Source organism: Schistocerca piceifrons, chromosome 3, assembly GCF_021461385.2.
Source record: "Schistocerca piceifrons isolate TAMUIC-IGC-003096 chromosome 3, iqSchPice1.1, whole genome shotgun sequence".
Classification (NCBI taxonomy): domain Eukaryota; kingdom Metazoa; phylum Arthropoda; class Insecta; order Orthoptera; family Acrididae; genus Schistocerca; species Schistocerca piceifrons.
In genome coordinates, this window is record NC_060140.1 from 30,680,701 (window position 1) to 30,694,852 (window position 14,152).

The 14,152-nt window shown below is 46.8% G+C and overlaps 1 protein-coding gene across 1 annotated transcript in view; it reads left to right on the forward strand.

Annotated features, from left to right (window-relative positions):
- Positions 1 to 14,152, forward strand: part of LOC124789721 (collagen alpha-1(XVIII) chain-like) — a 971,515-nt gene that overhangs the window by 322,266 nt on the left and 635,097 nt on the right. The window lies entirely within an intron of this gene.

Below are 14,152 nucleotides of genomic sequence, written 5' to 3' on the forward strand. Positions count from 1 at the left end.
TCTACAACATAGCGGCAGACAGTGGTAGTATACTGGTAGTGCAAAACCTACTCACAACCAACCAACCAACGGACCAACGTCTGCGAGCACTGGGACCAAACGATTTAGAATCCATGCTTCAGATCTGCAGGAGCGCCACACTTCCAACAGTTTGTACTGCTTGCGGACAAAGCCACCTTCAGCTGATGTTTCAAGTTGCCGAAAAGCATGTCTGAGTTACGAAAACACGCACGCGACGCTCGTCTCACGTGACCAGTAGCCATTCTCGCGATCTCGGTTGTTTGCTGTACAGTACCTGCTGTTCATTCGAGGTGCACGGCAACAGTAGTTGAAGGACTTGGAAGATAAAGTGATCGGAATTTCTAGTACATTGAAAAGAGGTTACAAGATAGGCTTAAACAAAGTTATGAAAACTGTAATGCAAGCACTCAAATCAGTTCTGCTGATACTGACGGTATTACATTAGGAAATGAGACACAAACAGGAGCTGGTGAATTTTGTTATTTGGGTAACAAAGTAACTACAGCCGCATTAGAGGGAATATAATACGTAGGCTGGCAACAGCGAGGGAAGTGTTCTTGCAAAAGAAACATTTCTTAGCGCCGTATATGAATGTAAGCACATACGAAGTTTTCCTGAAGGGATATGTAACTTGTCCTTGTTCGGAAGTGGAACATTGACCATAAACTGTTCACATAAGAAGATAATGGAAGCTTTTGAAATGTGGCGCTACAGAAATATACTCAAGATTCTATAGGTAGATCGGAAAATAAATGAGGTACTAAATCGAATTGTAGAGAATAAAAATGTATGGCACAAAGAGAGGATCTGTTGTTAGGACAGATCCTGAGACGTCAATCAATCGCCACTTTGGTAACGGAAGGAGGAGTCTTTTTAGGGGATGAAGAGGGACTAATTGTAGATGGTGAGCTAGGCTCGAATACAGCACGAAAGTTGAAGCGAGCGAAGGTCGTGGCATAATGCAGAGATGGGAAGGTTTCTTCGAGGTACACTAGCAAGAAGAACTGCATGAAACAAGTCACACAATAGGAGAAGTAACAAAGGAAGGAACCGTTTCTGATTACTCGACTGAACCTATGCTTCGGGGTAGCTGTCTCCGCGCCAAAATGCCACTGCATTTTTCTTGCTTTGAACGACGCATATGCATAACAATGTTACAAAAGAGTGTAAAACTTAGAGAGGAACGGCGTTCCCTATAAGATATGTCATTTTTGTCATAGAAAGGTCGTTCTCTTGTAGCATCGCCATAATTGTGCGAACAGCATCCGACTGTGTTGGAGGAGAAAATGGATGGATACAGAGACACGGAGAGAGATGTCCGAGGGGACAGGAACGCTGTCACGAGTCGCGGCAGCCGCCGGTGTCTGCAAACAGCAAGCAGCACACACGCACACGCACGTACACACACACACACACACACGCATGCGCGGCGCGCCCTGCGGGGTGCGGAGCGCGGCGCCGGCTCTGTGCAAATACGACGAGAGCGCGTTATCTCGAAAAATACTCGCGCCACGCCAGGTCGCGGCATCGGCAAACACGGCCATTAATTTTGATGTACGGGCCGATCGCAGCCTCGCGCGCGGCACACACACGCAACACGAGTGAGTGCCCCGCGTTCCACACAGTGGCGAGAGCACGGCATAGCACGCGCTCGCGTGTGTGTAGGGAAGAGCGCTAAGTCCCGGCCGCCCATATGTTAGTGGCGCCAGCGGATTACGGGCCCGCTGAGATACGGCTCCGCGCGACGGCCCCGCCAGATGGCTCCGTGGCGACAAAGTATGCCGGCCGTCCGTTACCTCTACTGCCCTCGGCCGAAGCGAGTGAAGAACTTGAGAGCTGTTAGGCACAACGAACAGATTAAATGAAGTGAGTGATACTGTCTAAGCCTTCCTCGAACGCCGCAGCTGATATGTGGATAATACACACATCAAAAAAAGTTTTGCATCACCCCGGTTCCCAGAACTCCTGAAGATAGACATCGACTGTGGATATTGTACCACATACACAGCCCTTTGACTGTTAAGAGATCTCACTACATCCGCCTAAAGATGTAAACAAGCGTGCATGAGCAGCGCCTATTAGACGTTGGGGGTGCGACAGCCGATCAGTTCCTGTCATTCCACCAGGAAGGAGGTACACGGCTCGTGTTGTGTATAGTTCAACCATGCCTAGACGGTCAATACCGCGGTTCGATCGCGTCCGCATTGTTACTTTGTGCCAGGAAGGGATCACAACAAGGGAAATGTCCAGGCGTCTCCTCGAGTGAACCAAGTCGATGTTGTTCGGCTACGGAGGAGGTACAGAGAGACAGGAACTGTCGATGACATGCCTCGCTCAGACCGCAAAGGGCTACTACTGCAGTGGATGATCGCTACCTATGTATTATGGCACGGAGGAACCCAGACAGCAACGCCACCGTGTTGAATAATACTTGTCGTGCAGCCACAGGACGTTGTGTTACGACTCAAACTGTGAGCAATAGGCTGCATGTTTCACAACTTCATTTCCGACGTCCATGGCGAGGTCCATCTTTGCAACCACGACACTATGCAGCGCGGTAAGGATGGGCCCAAAAACATGCCGAATGGACCGCTCAGGATTGGCATCACGTTCTCTTCACCGATGAGTGTCGCATATGCCTTGAACCAGACAATTGTCGGAGACGTGTTTGGAGGCTACCCGGTCAGGCTGAACGCCTTAGACACACTGCCCAGCGAGTGCAGCAAGGTGGAGGTTCCGTGCTGTTTTGAGGTGGCATTATGTCTGGCCCACGTACGACTCTGGTGGTCACGGAAGGCGCCGTAACGGCTGTACGATACGTGATTGCAGTCCTCCGACCGATAGTGCAACCGTATCGGCAGCATACTGGCGAGGCATTCGTCTTCATGGAGGACATTTCGAGCCCCCAATCGTGACTGACTTCCTTCAAGACAACAACATCGCTCGACTAGAGTGGCCAGCATATTCTCCAAGAGATGAACCCCATCAAACATGCCTGGGATAGATTGAAAAGGGCTGTTTATAGGCGACGTGACGCACCAACCACTCTGAGGCATCTACGCCGAATCGCCGTTGAGGAGTGAGACAATCTGGACCAACAGTGTCTCGATGAACGTGTGGATAGTATGCCACGACGAATACAGGCATGCATCAATGCAAGAAGACAGTTCTACTAAGTATTTGAGGTACCGACGTGTACAGAATTCTGGACCACAACCTCTGAAGGTCTCGCTGTATGATGGTACTACATGCACTGTGTGGTTTTCATTAGCAATAAAAAGGGCGTAATTGATTTTTATGTTGATCCCTATTCCAATTTTCTGTACAGATTCCGGATCTCTCGGAACCGATGTGATGCAAAACGTTTTTTTGATGTGTGTAGGAGAATATACCAGAAAAAGACAAACGTAATTAGACTTAGCAGAAATGAGAGTAGCGAGGTACTAAACATCAAAATTGAGGATGACAAAGTAGACGAGGTTAAGAAGTTCTGCTACCTTGGAAGCAAAATTACCCCTGATGGACGAATCAAGGAGGACATAGAAAGGAGACCAGTGGTTGTAAAGAGGGCATCTTGACCAAGAAAAGACTACTGGTATTAAACATAGACCAGCATTGTATACTAGTGGATCATGGACAGTCGGAAAATCGGAACGTAAGAGAATCGACGCGTTTGAGGTAAAGTGCTAAAGAAGAATGTTCAAAAGCGAGTGATAAGGAGGTTCTCCGTAAAATCGGCCAAAAAAGAGAGAACGGGAAACACTGACAAGAATAAGGGACAATATAATACCAAATAACCCCCATAGTACTAGAGGGAACAGTAGGGAAAGAGAGATTCGAATACATCCAACAGATAAGTAAGCACGTTTGGTGCAAGTAAGAGGTTAGTGTGAGAGAGGAACTCGTCGTGTACCGCATCAAACCAGTCAGAAGAGTGATAACTTAAAAAGTTCTGTCGATTTATGGAGAAGTAGGAATATCCTGAAGTAAAGCTCCAACATACATAGAGTCTTTCGTATTACACTTACGGGCTTCTCGACAGCAGCTTTGAGTGAATATTTTGTATCGTTACCAGTACCTGAAAATGTAACGACACCTGGAGTGTACCAAATGTATCGACATTTACAGTCTCGTAAGGTATCGGGTCGTCCTTTACGCCATCATTTAAGTCAAACGCTGTCTTTGAGAATGAACTGCAAGAATTTATACTATCTTTGCGTCTTCTACCATCACTATAAATTGAAATACGGACCAAAGCAGAAACGGAACAACGCTTCCAATATGAACAGAAATGCTGTACATTCTACAGTTACATCTGTACTCTGCAAACCACAATGAAGCACGTGACAGAGAGCGTACTTCCACCGCACTACATCTTCCCATCCCGTTCACATACGGACTGCAGGATGAATGCTTGTTTAAACGCCTCGGTGCTTGCTGTAATTAGGCTAAAGTTAACTTCACGATCAAGATATATCATCAGATTCCTTACGTTGAAAGAAAAGAAAATTCATAGTGACAGCCAGCCTATCCAAACGTTATTATCTACACTTAAGTCGCATATATATTTCATCAAAACGTACGTAGTAGAGTGGCATGTAAGGAAAACAGTATACAAGTTCTACATAAAGACATCCTATTAATGTATCTAGACATGAATGCAAGGGTAGATATTCACAAAGAGCAGAAACAAAATGTAAATGACATAACGAATACCGAAATTACACGAAGTAATAAACAGTAAAATGGAATAGGCAAGAAATCGATAACAAGGAATCAATGTAAGGGACCAGCGTAGAAAAAAAATCACGTAAGCTTTCCTGTTTTCCTTAGAAAGACCAATTGAGTCTGTACAATTGTAAGTATTCAGCAGTATAGTAAACGATAAATAGAAAATGAAGTTGAAAGAATAAATTGTTGAAGATGTATACTTCGTATGTACAAATTGCCTATCACAATGGAGGTAATAATACTTACACGAACACAACAGAGACTTTGCAAGTAAAGAAATTCAGTTGAAAACGGTCGTCACATCATGTACTCACTCCACCTCTCAGTTATAGTTTATGTCAAAATAAGCTGTATACCTTAGTATAGTATTGTTTGTATCCATCACAAATAAGAACATTTAATTATAAATGTTTCAGTTTATGAACTCATTTCTTCACAAGTGGGAGCCTGAAGTGGTCACTGAAGTCTGTCGACTTATAACATAAACATAAAATCAAGCCAAACAGGAAACAGCTTAAGTAATATGTACATTAATAAATTTCTTTAGAATACCTTTGGCTCAATTAAACCATTAATGACATGAAACATATACATCAATGATTTGAGACATATATTCTGAGGAGCCAAAGAAACTAGTACACCTGCCTAACGTCGTGTAGGGCCCCCGAGAGAAGCGCCACAACACGACGTGGCTTGGACTCGTCTAATGTCTGAAGTACTGCTGGACGGAACTGCACCATGAGTCCTGTAAGGCTGTCCATAAATCCGTAAGAACACGAGTGGGTGGAGATCTCGTCTAAACAATACATAGTAAGGAATAGCAGATATGCTCAATAATGTTCGTGTCTGGGGAGTTTGGTGGCCAGCGGAAGTGTTCAAGCTCAGAAAAGCTTTCCTGGAGCCACTCTGTAGCAATTCTCGACGTGTGGCGTGTCGCATTTTCCTACTGGAACTGCCCAAGTCTGTCGGAAGGCACAATAGACATGAATGGATGCAGATGATCAGACAGGATGCTTAGGTACGTGTCACCAGTCAGAGTTGTATCTAGAAGTATCATATCACCCGAACTGCACACGCCACACACCATTACGGAGCCTCTATCAGCTTGAACAGTACCCGCTAACATGCAGGTTCCATGTATTCATGAGGTTGTCTTCACACCTATACAATTTGAAACGAGGCGCGTCCGACCAGGCAACATGTTTCCAGTCATCAACAGTCCAGTGTCTGTGTTGACGGGCACAGGCGAAGCGTAAAGCTAAAGAATACACGAGTGGGCCTTCGGCTCCAAAAACACATCTCGACGATGTTTCGTTGAATGATTCGCACGCTGTCACTTGGTGATGGGCCAGCATTGACATCTGCAGCAATTTGCGGAAGGGTTGCAGTTGTGTCACGTTGAACGATTCTCTTCAGTCGTCGTTGGTTCCGTTCTTGTAAGCTCTCTTTCCGCCCGCAGCGATGTCGGAGATTTAATGCTTTACCGGATTCCTGAAATGGTCGTACACCAAAATCCCCACTTCATCGCTACCTCGGAATGCTGTGTCCCACCACACATGCACCGATTATAACACCACATTCAAACTCACTTAAATCTTGATAACCTGCCATTGTAACAACAGTAACCGATCCAACAACTGCGCCACGTACCTAGGACCTACTGTCTTATACAGGCGTTGCCGGCCGCAGCATTGTATTCTGCCCGTTTACGTATCTCTGTATTTGAATATGTATGCCTATACGAGTTTCTTTCGTGCATCAGTGTACATCAATAGATGACAGTCGAAGGTCAGTCGGAGAGGTAGCACCGAATATAAAAAAGAAAAAAATGATACCCGTTCTGCTTTAAACATTTCACACCCTAAACATTTCACACCCTAAACAAATGCCAGTGTCGCCCACAAATCCACCATGTGACAAACGGCGGCACTTCAGATTGACAGACGCGTTGAGACGGGCGTTGTTGAGGTGAAAGGGGGCAGATGGCGCTATGTAAAGACGTCTGTCTGCTGCTGTGGCAGTCGCGGTACTTCCCTGAAAGGCGGACATTGGTTGACTTTGAGTCTCTACGGAACGTTTAATCTCACTGCCAACCTTATCCACGTAACACTTTCGGCCGGCAGCGATGGCCGAGCGGTTCTAGGCGCTTTAGTCCGGAACCGCGTGACCGCTACGGTCGCAGCTTCGAATCCTGCCTCGGGGATGGATGTGTACGTGATGTCCTTAGGTTAGTTAGGTTTAAATAGTTTAAATTTCTAAGGGACTTTTGACCTCAGATGTTAAGTCCCATAGTGCTCAGAGCCATTTGAACCATTTAACACTTTCGTGTGTGAAAATAGTTTTACGCCTAATGGTTATTATCGTCATTACTGTTGAGGAAAATAAGCAATAAGGCTATATATGGCGCTTCCAGCGGTTCGCCGTGAACTTTCTGCCACTCGTGCGATGCGTTGACCCATCACGTGTCGGTTTCTCTTGCAAGCTGTAAGCTGGCTGCTGGGGAAGAGGCGGGTCTTGTTCCAGTCGGCAGTGCGCTGCGAACCGACTGCAAGCACTTGTACCTAGCATCCTCTGCAGAAGGGCCACCTGCAAGTGCCCGGTCAGTCGGCCCACCCCCCAAGTGATGCTCGGACTACACGCCCACTTCCAAACACATCCAACTTGCCGTCATCTCTGACGCAGTTAAGTTGCAAGAGCATTCACGGATATAGTCACTCGCCAGTACGGAAACAGAAATCTTTCTGCGCGGCGATATATCTTTGTAACTACGTGTACACAGCACATTTCAGCGTTTTGTGTCGCATTTCCTATAAAAGAAATTTCGCTCATCACCATCTGCTTCACTGTTTGATGGTCTCCTAATTATTTATTATACACTACTGGCCATTAAAATTTCTGCACCAAGAAGAAATGCAGATGATAAACGGGTATTCATTGGACAAATACATTATACTAGAACTGACATATGACTACATTTTCACGCAGTTTGGGTGCATAGATCCTGAGAAATCAGTACCCAGAACAACCACCTCTGGCCCTAATAACGGCCTTGATACGCCTGGGCATTGTGTCAAACACAGCTTGGATGGCGTGTACATGTATAGCTGCCCATGCAGCTTCAACACGATACCACAGTTCATCAAGAGTAGTTCAAATGGCTCTGAGCACTATGGGACTCAACTGCTGAGGTCATTAGTCCCCTAGAACTTAGAACTAGTTAAACCTAACTAACCTAAGGACATCACAAACATCCATGCCCGAGGCAGGATTCGGACCTGCCACCGGAGCGGTCTCGCGGTTCCAGACTGCAGCGCCAGAACCGCGCGGCCACTTCGGCCGGCCCATCAAGAGTAGTGACTGGCGTATTGTGACGAGCCAATTGCTCGACCACAAATGACCAGACGTTTTCAATTGGTGAGAGATCTGGAGAATGTGCTGGCCAGGGCAGCAATCGAACATTTTCTGTATTCAGAAAGGCCCGTACAGGACCCGCAACATGCGGTCCTGCATCATTCTGCTGAAATGTAGGGTTTCGCAGGAATCGAATGAAGGGTAGAGCCACGGGTCGTAACACATCTGAAATGTAACGTCCACCGTTCAAAGTGCCGTCAATGCGAACAAGAGGTGACCGAGACATGTAACCAATGGCACCCCATACCATGACGCCGGGTGATACGCCAGTATGGCGATGACGAATACACGCTTCCAATATGCGTTCACCGCGATGTCGCCAAACACGGATGCGACCATCATGATGCTGTAAACAGAACCTGGATTCATCCGAAAAAATGACGTTTTGCCATTCATGCACCCAGGTTCGTCGTTGAGTACACCATCACAGGCGCTCCTATCTGTGATGCAGCCTCAAAGGTAACCGCAGCCGTGGTCTAATGTTCAGATGTGTGTGAAATCTTATGGGACTTAACTGCTAAGGTTATCAGTCCCTAAGCTTACACACTTCTTAACCTAAATTATCCTAAGAACAAACACACACACACCCATGCCCGAGGGAGGACTCGAACCTCCGCCGGGAAGCCGTGGTCTCCGAGCTGATAGGCCATGCTGCTGCAAACGTCGTCTAACTGTTCGTGCAGATGGTGGTTTTCTTGCAAACGTGCCTATCTGTTGACTCAGTGATGGAGACGTGGCTGCACGATCCGTTACAGCCATGCGGATAAGATCTCAGTCATCTCGACTGCTAGTGATACGAGGTCGTTGGGATCCAGCACGGCGTTCCGTATTACCCTCCTGAACCCACATTCTGCTAACAGTCATTGTATCTCGACCAACACGAGCAGCAATGTCGCGATACGATAAACCGCAATTGCGATCGGCTACAATCCGACCCTTATCAAAGTCGGGACCGTGATGGTACGCATTTCTCCCCCTACACGAGGCATCACAACGACATTTCACCAGGCAACGCCGGTCAACTGCTGTTTGTGTACGAAAAATCGGTTTGAAACTTTCCTCATGTCAGCACGTTGTAGGTGTCGCCACCGGCGGTAACCTTGTGTGAATGCTCTGAAAAGCTAATCATTTGCATCTTCTTCCTATCTGTTAAATTTAGCGTCTGTAGCACGTGATCTTCGTGGTGTAGCAATTTTAATGGTCAGTAGTGTATTTCAGTTGCTACGTGCAATGGCTCATACAACCAAGTACATAATTCAGAAACATCAAACAAAATTAAACTGTAGTTATTTTATATATAGTACACGAACATGTTCCTTCCATCCACTAAAATAAACTGTTACGCTGTGGAGCGCTTCCTAGAAAACACACGGAAGTGAAACACTGAACTCAGCTATCTCCAGTCTGAGCGTCCTAGCAAGGCGACCGCGCTTATTCCACATCACCGATTTCGTCTGAATTTCTGGACATGAAGGTCCTGCTGGAAATGAACGTGACGGAAGTAGGAGCTGCAGATGCCCAAGCGTGTAGAAAAAATAGCAATTTTGTTGCGGGCCCGGCGAGGGACGACTCATTTATGTGTCTTTCAGCCACGTTAGAGAGTACAGAATGATGATCAGCGAGTCATGAGATCGACTCTGTATGTGGGAACGTTTGTCTCCCTTGTTTTCAGGTTTTACGTTACTTGGACTGCAAATCCACAGAAACAATGCTCGTTATATTGTAATTATTAATCCTTGTGTACGCCCTACAATTCTTTCCTGGAAATTTATTTCCAGTTCCAATTCTTAGTTGAGCTTTCCTTTGGATGCATTTTACGAAAATGTTAATAACTACAACAGACGAAGGATTATTTCAGTTTATTTTCAGTTTAAGTAACGCCAAAATTGAAGATGGATAAAAAGTTCCCACTTAGGGATCCGATCCCACAACTCTCTGATTACCGTGGTGCACGCTTTCGGTTGCGCCAACCGCCGCCTGGGAACTACGCTGGCACAAAACGCTCGTGTCTCGCCGGGCACGCTACGACAAAATGCTAGTTTTTTCCAAACGCCTGAGCGTTTGGAATTCTCACTCCTGTCACTTCCATTTCTGCCCCATAAATACGGGGCATATATATATCAAATATAGGCCTTAATTTGAGGAAGATCTGAGAATGTATGTCTGGAGTACAGCATTGTATGGTAGTGATATGGTGGTGAAACATTTACTGTAGGAAAACCGGAACAGAAGAGAATCGAAGCATTTGAGTCGTGGTGCTACTAACGACTGTTGAAAATTAGGCGGAGTGATAAGGTAAGGAATGAGGAGGTTCTACGCAGAATCGGAGAGGAAAGCAATACGTGGAAAATGTTGATAAGGAGAAGGGACAAGGTGATAGGACATCTGTTACGACATGAGGGAACGGCTTCCATGGTACTACAGGGAGGTGTAGAGTGCAAAAACTGTAGAGGAAGAGAGCAAATAATTGGGGACGAAGGTTGGGAGTGCTACTCTGAGATGAAGAGGTTGGCACAGGGGAGGAATTCGTCAGAAGACTGATGACGAAAAGGAAAAGAAAAAAGAAAAGATATGGACGAAGTCGGTGATGGCGAGAAGGCGTGGACCCCGTAAGAATGAGATGGCCAGACCAGATGCAGAGTGCGAACAATCACTCCACACTAATTTGCAAATTGCACCACTATTCATCAGTTATCACATCTGAAATTTCTCGTCGGTCGTACAATTTATAATTTTCGGCAGGATAAGGTAGCTATGTATGCGGTACAATGGTTTGCGCTATAGGCTACTGACGCAGAGGTCTTGAGCGCGAGTCCCGTTAGGCGAATGTTCGCTCTTCAGGAGTGTGTCTTAGATTCGAGTCACGGGTACGGCACGCATGGTTACTAAGGTGTGAAATTATGTGCAGAATGTGTCGCAGCTCCATAAGCGCTCTCATTCTGAAGTACTGCATAACAAAGTCTGGGTAGTAACATATTTTCGGGTTTCAGGTAGTTAAAATTAACGGCGTGGCGAAAGAAAGGGCATCCGACCACGGCTTCAAATAGCCGCGACAGATCCGTTCGTACCCACGCCGACCTTGTGCAAATGCTGGACAAAGGCACAAGAAAAAGAAGAATGGGTACATTATAACAGCGTTTTAGGCTTTTAATTTCGGTCAATAAACGTGTAAAATATAGAAAATCAACCTTTTGTTGCCTCCTGCAAGCTGCTGAAGAGGCAACCGGTGGCCTCGGAACATGACGGGAATTTGTATGGTTTGATTTAACGAGGAAGCCCACTTTCATTTGGATGGGTTCGTAAATCAGCAAAACTGGCACGTTTGGGGGACTGAGAATCACCATGTCGTGATCGAGAAGCGTTTTCATGCTCAAGAGGTGACAGTGTGGTGTGCAGTGTTGAGTCGCCGAATAGTGCGATATTCCTTGACGGCACTGTGACTACCGATCGGTACGTGAACGTTTCGAAAGATGATTTCATCCCCATTATCCAAAATGACTGTGATCTCGACAAGATGTTCATGCAAGACGGAGTTCGACCCCTTCGAAGCAGGAGCGTATCTGATGTCCTGGAGGAGCACTTCGGGAACAGCATTCTGGCTCTGGCGTACCCACTGGCGTGAGCTTCGATTGGCAGCCGTATTCGCCGTGTCTAAACACATGCTCCTTTTTGTGGGGTTGTATTAAAGATAAGGTGTACAACAATAGCCCCAAAATCATTGCTGCACTGAAAACAGTCATTCTGGAGGTCATCGACAGCATCGATGTTCCGACACTTCAGCGGGCCAGGCAGAAGAATTTCGGTATTCGTCTGCGCCACATCATCGCCAATCCAGAATGAGATTTTCACTCTGCAGCGGAGTGTGCGCTGATATGAAACTTCCTGGCAGATTAAAACTGTGTGCCGCACCGAGACTCGAACTCGGGGCCTTTGCCTTTCGCGGGCAAGTGCTCTACCAACTTAGCTACCCAAGCACGACTCACGCCCCGTCCTCACAGCTTTACTTCTGCCAGTACCTCGCCTCCTACCTTCCAAACTTAACAGAAGCTCTCCTGCGAACCTTGCAGAACTAGCACTCCTGAAAGAACGGATATTGCGGAGACGTGACTTATCAGGGCACACTCCGCTGCAGAGTGAAAATCTCATTCTGGAAACATCCCCCAGGCTGTGGCTAAGCCATGTCTCCGCAATATCTGTTCTTTCAGGAGTGCTAGTTCTGCTAGGTTCGCAGGAGAGCTTCTGTTAAGTTTGGAAGGTAGGAGGCGAGGTACTGGCAGAAGTAAAGCTGTGAGGACGGGGCGTGAGTCGTGCTTGGGTAGCTCAGTTGGTAGAGCACTTGCCCGCGAAAGGCAAAGGTCCAGAGTTCGAGTCTCGGTCCGGCACACAGTTTTAATCTGCCAGGAAGTTTCATCATTGCCAACGATGGCAGGCGTACTGAACATCTCCCAACCTAAATACGAATATCTGTAGTGTCGTTTGCATGTCGAATAAAGTGTGTGCACACCGTACTTTGCAACTATTTGCGATTTCTTTTTCATGTAGATCAATAATTGTCACCCTGTAAATGATGTGGTGTAACACCTACAATTATTTTCTTGAAAGTCACGTAGTTTTGTTCAGTCCGCTGTTATAAATTTTGGATGCTTACCAAAATTTTGTGCGCGTCGTGAAAGTTAATAGGTGTGACGCCATCTGTAGCAGTGTGTGGGGTGCGACCGACAGGTGTACGGTAGGGACAGTTTGGCGCGGCGTCCCTCGGTAGCCGTAAGCGCGCTGCGTCAGTCCCCGGGCGTAAAACGCGGCCGCCGCCACGCCGCGCTCCGTATGCAAAAAGCGGGCTAACGGCCGCGCGGCTACGTGCGTGGGCGGCTGGGCGGAGCTCGGCTCCCGCGGGACCGCGGCAGCGCTGGCGCCAGCTAGCAAGCCCGCTGCCGACACTGTACACGTGGCGCCACCCTCTGGCGCCGAGCACTGCTCGTGTTGACTCTCCCGTGTCCAGCAGCGAGAGTTGCCTCGCAGGAAAACTACACCGTAAATGCAATTCTGACCACTGCGACGACGCCATACAATGGTTTTTACGGTATTAACGTGAACTATTTTCAGTTCTGTTGTTTCAGTTCAGTTCTGTTGTCTTGGAAAATACTGAAAAACCATCTTAATTCACTTGCTGTTCTTTGCACAAATTTGAAACTTCTTGGCAGATTATATATGTTTTCCGGGCAGGAATTGGAACGTGAGAGCTTTTCCATCCGCGGCCCAAGTGTCGTACTGACTGAGCTATCCCAGTAACACTATTACCCCCTGCTCCCCGCCCCCAACTCACTCAGCTTGAGATCCGCCAGTACATCTCATACCTTGCAAACGTCACTTTTCTCCTGCATTTCTTGTGGGACTAGCGATCGTTGAAGAAAAGATAATGCGGAGAAATAGTTTAGTCAAAGCCTAGACCTACGGAACTCTTTTAGGTTTGAATTATCACTCTTCAGCTGAGTGTGTGCTGATTTCAATCTTCCTGCCAGGTTATAACTCCACTGAAGACCGAAAATCCATTTGTTCAAACTTCTTTAAGCACTGCGTATTTTGAGCTCTCGTGAACTATCATTCTGGTCGTCGGAATGAAGATCTGTTTGATGCAGCTCTCCGAGCTGCTCTATCCTGTGCATGCCTCTTGCTCTCAACTTACCTACTGCGAGCTACATCCATTCGAACATGCTTATTGTAGCAGTCCTTCGTTTCCCTCCACAATTTTTACATCCCGAACTTCTAAATCTACATCCATACTCCGCAAGCCACCTGACAGTGTGTGGCGGAGGGTACCTTGAATACCTCTATCGGTTCTCCCTTCTATTCCAGTCTCGTATTGTTCGTGGAAAGAAGGATTGTCGGTATGCTTCTGTGTGAGCTCTAATCTCTCTGATTTTATCCTCATGGTCTCTTCACGAGATATACGTAGGAGGGAGCACTCTACTGCTTGACTCCTCGGTGAAGG